The following is a 10,036-nucleotide window of genomic DNA, read 5'->3' as shown; positions in this document are numbered from 1 at the left end:
GGGGCTACAATGGTTGCAAAAACTTGGTCTTATAACAACATCAACTTAACAAAACAGGGCTGCTTTCTAACTCGCGGCTGGGATTCGATTTCAGGGGTATAAATCGACGATCCGGATGAGTTCCATTATGATAGCCGTGAGTTGGATTATAAAGTTCTTAATTAATTGGGAAAACCCTTCTTGTTCAAACCTTTCGTTCTCAGTCTCGCTATTAAGACCCCAATTTAAGACTAAACTCTTGGTTCTCCGTCTCCCTCTTTTTGGCCCTCACTCCCCCTCTCACTTGGGCTATTGCTTTCTGAAAACCCTAAGGGATAAATCAAATGGCAACAAAAAGTTTTTTTTTTAAATTACCGTGAAATTCTACTATACTGATGATTACTTCAGTGCGCATCTCTCGGATAGCATGCATGTATGTTACACTATCTTCTTCAATCTATGATTTTTCTTCTACAAACTTTTGATTTTCTTTAATATATATATATACATTTTCTTTTTGTGTAATTATTGATTGGAGTGTAAAATCGAGATAGCTACAAATTTTCAGTGATGTATTTACAAGTTTACGGTTTATGTATTGAATTAGGTAATGCTCATCTAAATATTTCCAAGATTACTACTAAGTTTCGAAGTTAGCAAAAAATATCTTTGCTATCAACATATCAATTTGCAATGAAGAGAAATTGTGAGGTACGTAAATTGAAGAAAATTGTTTCTTATAGTGGAAATGACTGACCTTTCCTCAGTTCCATTTGAAGTATCCCGAATTACATTTGGTCTGGAAATGGCCATGAGGAACATGAGCTGTTAACATGTAACCTGCGTAGGACACTTATGCATTTGTCTTTTTGTAATCAGGAACTATAAAATAGTGATGTGAGAATAGTTTTCATTTGGTTTACAAGTTACAACATGATACTAGATTTAAAGGTTAAGCTTGGAGAAGGCTTCTGTAAGGCTATATCGTTAACCATGGTAGTGGAATCACATAGGGGAGGGTGGTCTTCAGTTGTAGGCAGGGAGGTACTATTGTCTGGGTAGAATTGATGTATAAAAATCCTCTTATCTTTATGTATTCATCTATTTAATTGTTTGATATTATTTATCTTTTATGAATTTCTTATTTTTGAAGCCAAATGATTTTTTTACTTTTCTGATGCCTATTGAAAAGTTACATATCTGATATGGGTTATTGATATTAACTAACGTCTACGTGTCGGTGTTGAGTCAAGTTAAGAACTGTTTTGAGTTCGTGTTTTGGTTCCTTTCCTCTTTAAGTCTTTATGAATATCCACCATCTAACTTATTTGTTATTTGTTTATTTTTAATTTCTTTAAATCATGGATTGGGTACTTTTATGTGAATCACAGATCTTTAGAGGTCTATTTTGATCTTGCATTAAACACTCCATTTTGTTGTGATCATGTTGATTCATTACCTGATTTAGTGTGCTTCTGTTGCAGCCTTGAAGACTGCCTTCTATATGGGGACAATGGGTTTCCGCGCTATTATAGGTACTCTTCTTTAAGCTTTGATGTTGTATTTTTCTCTATTGCACAACTTTCTACTTTATATAGTCCTATCCCATATTAATCTATGATTTCTAATTGTAATGACATCTACTCTCTTACAAGCCTGTATAACCTAATATTTCATTTTTTTATGTACTTTTATTAAAGATAAGGTTAGTAGTTTCACATGGGCTTTATCTAAAGCAAGAGTCAATGATCATATGATTGAGAAAACATGGGTCGGGATGAGTGCCAGTGTGCCACGATGACAGCCATGAGTTGGATTAGGCAATAATAAAAAAATAAATCAAGTTCTTAATTAATTGGGAAAACCCTTCGTGCTCAAACCTTTAGGTCCTTGGTCTTGCCATTAAGACCTTGGACACGGTTGGGATTCAATCCTGCGGTGTATAAATCGAGGGTCACACTAACCCTTTTGGTTTTCCCCTCCAAGTTACAAAAACTTACAACAGTTCTCAACAAAAAAAAAAGCTTATGACAACGGTGGATTTAGTTCTCAGCCAGGTACTCATTAATTTCCAATTTCTCATTTTTAATTTTCAGTTTCATGTTTCCAACTTCATATTATTTCTTTCTTCGTTCTCATTTTTCTCTCATCAATTTTGCGTTCTTCACGTTTTTCAAATAGAAAGTTAAAGCTTTTTAATTTCCATTGGTCATGTAAAAAGTTTTGGCCAAGCAACTACATACATGTATATTACACCTATTTAGTAATTGCCACTCAGTTGTTGAATTCTGAAAAGTTAGGTTTGTTTAGCTTATTTTTTATTTTCACCATTTTTTTTGGACTTTTTTGGTTACGATTAATTTAGTAACTGATGATCTTATCAATATAAGTTTTGACGCTCATAAGTTTCGCAAAGCTTGAATTGTAAATTTCTATAGGCGTGCATGATTACAACATTTGATATATCACCTATGTATATACAATGACTTTGGCAGGTAAACCGTCAACCAGTTCCAAATTTTGAATTTTGGTGTCAACGCCACCCATTCTTTTTCATGAGCTTATACTGCATGAAGGAAGAATTTTTAGAATATACCACCGTGTCTACCAAATTCTTATGACACTTTTCTGAAGATATATGATATACAACAACTTGAGGTATATGTGTGTAGACATGTATTAATGTTGGTGTCACCACATTTCCTTTTAACTGTTTTGCGTTCCACTGATGACTTTTTTATACTTTGTATAATTTCTCCATGCAAACAACATGATGGTGCATAAGGAAGTCATACTTTATTTCTTCTCAATTGCTAAACATGAGCTGAGTGCTCCCATTTAATAGTTACCTAATTCAGTTTTCTCTTTTCAATTGTTGGAAGTAGCATGATGTTATGATCACTGATGGTTATGATCTTCGCAAAAAGCTATAGAAAATTTTCAAACATAAACTCTCACGGTATCTTAGAAAGAAATGATACGAGCAACTCGATCAATTGTTATAGAATGGAAACTTGATCACATTTTTTGTGAGGAAACTTCATGCATTGCAACAACCCAACACAGCGAAGGAACTTGAAGCGCTAAAAAAACAACATTATTGCTGCTGTTGGTGTTTTTCCGAGATGGGGAGAGAGTAAAGTTGATAATTGTATCTCTAAAACTTCCCTTGAAGAAGGTATTGAATCCCAAACTCTTTTGCTATTTTGCAATTGTCTGTAGATTATCTATTTACATTCTTGCGTTGAACCTTAATGGTCAGTCACTATTCTATTGCATATTTGCGAATTAGTAAAAATTCTGAGTGGGGTGAGTTATTGGTGGGAGTTTTCATTTTTCAGTGTTTTATTATTTTACTTTTTTTCCTTGGAATTGATTGGGTCTTTTATTATTTTTACTTAATTTCTAAGAGGGCCTTGCAAGTTTCTTCTTCTAACTGGCAAATATTAGGTTAAATTTTTATAAAATGAAAGTAACTTCAACATTCGCAGAGTCTCAGTAGTAGCCTGGTGGGTCCTTATTTGCTACTTTGTTTGTTGATGGTGTGTTTCATACCATTCCACCACGTGGATTAGGAATTAATTAAAGGTCTTAATTTGTGAAAACCCTTTCGTAGTGTAAACCCTTGGTTCTCACTTTCACTACTTCTCTCCACCCGGTTGGATTATATATTAATTACCAGTCTTAATTATGAAAACCAAACGAAGAGAAAATCTTTGGGTCTTCACAATCAAGGAATTGGAAAAAAATTTATCTATCCCAAGAGTCAAAATCCTTCGTTTCCCCACCCCTAACTACTCTTCCTCTTCTTCAGCTCTATCTCTCTTGAATCTCAACATTAGTTCGTCTCCTTGATCTATAATCCGCTTAGGTATTGTTCTTCTCTCTCGAAAGTCAGTGTCTTATTATCCTCTCTATTTAAAACTAATTTCTTCCTCTCTTTTCATCATTATCTTTTTTCAGTTGTGAGGCCCTCATCTTTCAGGTCATCTATCATTTTTCCTTTGTCTCTTCTCAAACTCTCTAATTTGACTTTTACTTTCTTTTAATTGGTTTATTGGCAAACGAATTAAGAATGACAGAAAATAGGAAATGTCAATGATACTTAAATGGATTCATTTTGTCGATTGGTGGTACTCTTTTGCATGCTCTATTCAAGTAATTGGAATGGGGTAACGGTAGGTGATTTGGTGGAACAAAGTTTTTAGTTGTTGCTATTTTTTTTTTTTTTCTAATATAGTGTGTTGATGATTTCACTGATCAAGTTTTTATTGCCTTGTGTTTAGAAATGAAGGAAGAAAATAAAAGAATTATTGAACCTCTTCTGGGTAATCCCGGTGAGTCCGGTATGTTCTAAAGCTAACAACTAAAAAATTATATATATATGATATTTGTTTTTTGTTGTCGTTGCTAAGATGTACGTACTGTAAGACAACAATATTGACTATAAAATATTTTTTTAGTTATTAATTTTAGATTAATTTGATATCTGCTGATATTCAACTGAATTAGAAGGGTGGCTGAGGATAGAGGAGCTTAACCAAACTTTGGTTTTTTATGCAGGCAGTAAAACCCAGAGAAGAAGGATTGCCCAATTGTCTAACCTATGTTTCGAGTCCTCATCCAATTGCTGCACCGTTGCTAAAATTGTGCAATTTTCAGAGGTATGTTGAGATTATATAATTGTTGGGTTATCATCTTCATCCATTTGTATCAAATAGAATAATGAATTGTGAACGATCTTTTTAGATAGCCTACTTTTCTTATGGACAACTATTATGGAAATATAATGATGCGTAGAGTAATTTTGACAAATTTCTCGCGGCCAAGCAAACTAAGTGTTGTGAATTCTATGGTTGCAAGCTTTATTCCATTTTTTAAATCTCTTTTCAAATTGTCAGTTCACCCTTGAATAGTTTGGAGAATAAATACGGTTGGAGCATCATTTCTATGAACCAGAAATACATGGAATGTCTGACGAAAAAAAGAAAAAGAGAATGAGAGAACTCAACGCAGCATGGTTACATATAAATTTTTTGTCATATCTATTTGTGTGGTCCATCCTAAAGAATGCATTGGTGTTGAGGTGAGATTCCATTGATTTCATCTATATGTGCGGTACGGTGTTAGTACCTAATCTTTTGCGTTCTGATGCTTCCTATTTATGCTCATTTAGTAGTTGTTTTACTCAATAGGCTTATTGTCACTTTTGGAATCCCAAACTTGGTTATTGTTATTGAATTGTTTAAATACCGCGTGATTACTGTTAGCCATCTTTCTATCATTTGTCTCTTTTCCATGTAGTGCTCAAGTAGTCTGTCTAACGCTTGAAATCGAAATCTCCCGAGGTAATTTCTCTTTTCCAAATGTTTCATATTATAGTTTAGATATAATGGGTTCATGTTTTACGTTCCAGTTCCTATTCTTTGATTGATTGCTTTTAATTCATTCCTTTTAGTACGTGGCCATTTTTTAGTTGAGGTTAGTGTTCGTGATATCACAATGTTTTTTTAAAAATGGTGCTATATTTGCAATTTTCATAGTTCTCCCATGCGCTTGAATGGATTATTATCATTGTACCATTGTAGGTTGTGCTATTTTCTTTTATACACGTGTGTTTAGGGTGTCATTTATTTCAGCCATCTTTTTAGCAATAAATTTAAAGAGTGTGTGCTAAAGGCTTATATGTCTCTTGCATGCAATCTAAAAAGGGTGGTTTTAGGATTTATTTCAAAGGCTCATATATTACTAAATACGTTTGAGATATTACACAACGCACTCTCCTTAATCTCTTCTCTCACATCTTCAATAATTGTCTCATAATACTGAAAAACTCTTCGTTTTACCGCTTAACATAGAAACCATCTCTTTCTAATTCCTCAATTTCTTTCCCGAGCACTTTGCCCAATTCAATTCTTATCCCCTTATCGGGATTTCCAACATTAGGGTGTTCAAGGGATCACCCTCATCAAGGTTTTCTTATTAGTTCCCCTCCCTCAGTCCCTCTAGCTTAGAACATCTCATTTGATTGATTGTGAATGGAGCATGCCAACATAGCTTTAACTTTGGTTTAGGAATTCAATGCGATGTCATTTACTTATTAAAGTCTTACATCGCATGTCCCTCACCCCCTTGCAATTATTTCCATTGACGTTTTCAATAATATTTGATATCTTTGGTTGTGTGACTCAGTTTTAGGACTCTATTAGTTATCTAGAATTTGCATTTGTTGTTTTTGTTTTATGTGAAATGGTAAGGGGTTCAATATTTCTTTTTTCTTGGAATAGGTAATGAATTGATTCAAGAAATTAGTATGCATTTTGGATTGATTCATAGATAATGGATTCTACGAGGAAGAAACTTATAAAATCCCTTATTACCCTTGAAAGGTTAGGTTCTTCATCTTTTGATGTTATTTGATCAAGTTGCGAATTTACACTGTTTTACAGTTCCAAATTTTCGATTGATTTCCTAATGTTGGATCTTTGAAGAAAGTTGCATCATGAAACCGACCTTTGTGGTCATGTGATAATGTTAGATATGAATATCGTAGTTTGTTTTTGTATATAATGATTGGTCTCATCACTTATTCCAAACAATGCATGCATGATTCATTGGAGGTATGCATGCATTTCTGATTTTCTATAATAGTTCCATCATCCTTACATTTTCATAAAAATAAACAATTTTTGTAAGAAACAGTTTCACTTGAGTTCTCCCGAGTCTATATAGGCATTTTTTTTTATCCATAGGAAATGTAATGTATGGAGTTATCATTGGTGTTGGAGTCGGATTCTTTTTCCGAATAATGACCGTTCATCAGTATGTTGCTGCAAATTAGAAATAACATAAAAAGTACTATGCAGTGTAGTTTTGACTATGATCAATTATAATTCATTTGGTTCTAGCTTATAGGCTTCATTTTAATTTTTTTTTAAGTCAAAATACGTGTCTGCACCAAAAAGAAGAAATAAACAGTTTCACTTGAGTTCTTATAAGGCGAGGCATTGTTTTTCCAATAGGAAATTATAACACCCCGTGTTTTAATTCTTTTATTTTCCTAATAATAATAATAATAATAATAATAATAAAGATAATAATAATAGATAATAGATAAAATAAAATAGGATAAGTGTTAGTGGAAATAGGAGACGTGGGTTTATAGGATAAACCTTCTTCCCTATTTCGGGGGTTTTGTTTTGAACAGAACAAAAAACAGAATAGGGTTAGTCAAAAACACCACGAGAGTTTTACAGAAAAGGGAGAAGTTTTACTGACAACAGAAAAGGAAGATTTTTCTTGGTAGCTGGCTGATAGTCGGAGCGCGCTAAAGGTGAGTAGTTATTTTGCTATTTCACCGGATTTATAGTTTACGTATATCGGCGTATACTGTCTAATGTTTTTTTTTTGTACTGCTCTTTGTCTTGTTTTTATTCTACGTCGTGTTGTCGAGTTGTTAAAACTCTAGAGAAACTCGGATTTGATATAGAACTGTCAAACTGTAATACTGTGATACTGTGTCTATATTCGGTCGACATTGAAAGGGGTGGTTGAACTGTCGGTGGTAGTGGGGAGTTTGGGTGTTGATTGAAACGTCAAGGACGCGAGAATGGCAGTCGGATCCAGGGACGACCCTGCGATACTGATGGTGGTTTTGTTTGAACTCTCCTGGTTTTGGTTTTAAACCCTCACTAAGGTGGTTATGATGGAATGATGTTTGGTGGCTGTGGTGGAGTGTTGGGTTTGAGGTATTGACGCTGGGTTGGATTCTGTCGAAGCTTGGGGAGGCTGTAAAGGGAGGCGCGAGCCCAAACCTCCTCCCCTGTAAAAAAAAAACGTTATTACTGTGATTCTGGGGATTTGTTTTGATGCGTTTTTAAAATAGTTTAAACTGTTTTGTTGGTGATGGGTTGGTTAATTTAGGTTTGGGGGTAGTGTGAGTGTGGGGATGTATATGGTGCTGTCGAGTGGAGCTTGAGGCACCATTAATGGCAGCCCGAAATTTTCTGATCTAGATTTAGGAAGAGTTTTGATTGTATGATTTTCGGTTTTTGGCTTTTGTTAATGTTGTTTGGTTGGTGATGAGGAGGAAAACCGTGGGGTCAAAATGGGTGGTCAATCGGAATTGGGGGTGGCCGGTTTTGGTGGTGGCTGTTGGAGAAGATGACACTGTTCATCTTAGTTGGGCCTTGGGCCTTGGTTGGTTTTGTTTTGGGCCTGCTATTTTGTTTGGTTGGGCCAGTTTGTTTTGTTTTGATTGGGCCCGATTATGTTCTAAATTGTTGGGCCAGTTCTAATATTTGTTTTGTTTGGGCCTTCTCCCATTTGTTTTCGGGCCGAACTCAGTTGTGTTTTGGGCCAGTTCAGTCTGAAGTTTTTGGGCCAGTTTCTAATATTGCTTGGGGCCAATCCATAGGAGTTAAAATAGATTTTTTTTGGGTCTTTCAATGTTTAGACTTTCGGGTTCTGAGGTTTGGGGTTGGCCAGTTGGGTCCGAATCATTACCTTAGTCATGAGCCCATGAGCCATGCACATTGACCTTAGCCATGAACCACAGCTATGACCCTGAACCTGTTGAACATGAAAACGGCAGTTTGACTTTGACAATGACGTGTTGACTTTGACAATGATGTGTTGACTTTGACCAGAGTTGATTGTTGACCAAGGTTGACTTTGACCAGTTGACCCAATTTGACCTTTTAACTCGGATTATGATTCGGTCTATTAGGATAGGTCTAGGGCTATTAGCATGCTTGGCTTTAGGCTAAGACCTTTCTATATATACATGTGTACGTGTATTAACTACTCGGTGATTTTGCAGTATTTTATGATATGCAACGTTATGACACTTAGACATCCATGAAATGAATAACGCGTAAACCAAAAATACATTTATCAAGATACTCATTCGTTCTCTGAAATGATATATACAATAAAGTTCAATAATGCGTAAACAATTTACCGCAACCTTTTAGAACTCTCCACGCCTAAAGTTTTGGAATTGAGTTTTATGACTGTTGATGTCATATGTTAGGTGGGCATTTATTAAATGTGTCATAAATGGCCCGTTAGCGTTATATAGGGGTATTCATTGAATGTGCCATGAATGACCAGATTGTTTGGACTGCCCTAGAGAGGAACTAAGGTATTCGCCTTGCGGGTTAGTGGTAATAATTTGATTATGTGAGTGTTTGGGTTTACTTTTGAATGCCTAATATAATATCTACAAAGGTTATATAGAAGTTCTAACTTTCTTTTGCAGGAGGGTAGGACTTAATAACATTTTGTGTAGGGACGCGGTCCTACCCTTATATAGCAGTGGATATCGGTAAGTTTTAATTAAATGATTTAGATATTAAAACGAGTTATTTGAATGAGTTAATATAATGGAAGTTTTGCTTGGGAAGAAACTATGCCGGTTGAAATGACGGAACTACCTGTCTTCCAAGCTGAGAATGATTAAGTTATGGGAAAATATAAAGTGATTGTTTGGATAATTAAAGTATGATAATGTTTATTTGTGGTTAGTCTACTCATACCAGCAAATTCCATTTTGCTGACCCATGTTTGCTTTGTTTTGGCAACGTGGGTGTGTTCTTGGGAACACAGGTGGAAGGCAGTGGAACCGCGGCGTGTGATTTGGATTCTCGCCTGGAGCAGTCTGGGAGTTTAGTTCATTAGGTCTGATCTTTTGGAAGTATGTAATAACGTAGTTTTCTTTTCATATGACATGATAATCCGATGTTGAAGACCTGTTATTCTTATAGTGGTTTGCTGTTTTATTGGGACGGAAGATAGTTTTTTTTATAAAGTAATAAAGAGAATTTTGGAGATTGAATTTGTGGTTAAGATTGTTTATGATGTGGGAATTTAGGTTTTGACATGTGTTGTATCCACCCCGTCATAGCCTGGGTTTTTAGACAATTGAACCAAGTGATGTTTGAGATATTTATATTTCAAATATTCATTTTTTTTAATTGTTTAGAAATTCGGGCTGTGACAGAAATGTAATGTATGGAGTAGTTATTAGGGTTGGAGTTGGATTCCTTTTTCAAAT

General features: G+C 35.0%; 1 long non-coding RNA gene across 2 annotated transcripts; it reads left to right on the top strand.

Moving 5' to 3' along the window:
• Positions 1 to 1,409: 1,409 nt before the first annotated feature.
• Positions 1,410 to 9,809, top strand: LOC147516717 (uncharacterized). 2 transcript variants are annotated; one of them, XR_015213728.1, is made up of 7 exons: positions 1,410 to 2,036; positions 2,865 to 3,157; positions 4,266 to 4,325; positions 4,543 to 4,643; positions 5,284 to 5,327; positions 6,267 to 6,368; positions 9,589 to 9,809. It is a non-coding gene; the product is annotated as an uncharacterized LOC147516717 (long non-coding RNA). The 2 variants fall into 2 exon arrangements; XR_015213727.1 differs by lacking the exon at positions 1,410 to 2,036 and having other exon boundaries at positions 2,106 to 3,157.
• Positions 9,810 to 10,036: the final 227 nt, after the last annotated feature.

Source organism: Coptis chinensis, chromosome 2, assembly GCF_015680905.1.
Source record: "Coptis chinensis isolate HL-2020 chromosome 2, ASM1568090v1, whole genome shotgun sequence".
NCBI classification, from domain to species: domain Eukaryota; kingdom Viridiplantae; phylum Streptophyta; class Magnoliopsida; order Ranunculales; family Ranunculaceae; genus Coptis; species Coptis chinensis.
Note: the sequence above shows the minus strand (reverse complement) of the source record. Positions and strands in the feature narration are given on the sequence as shown.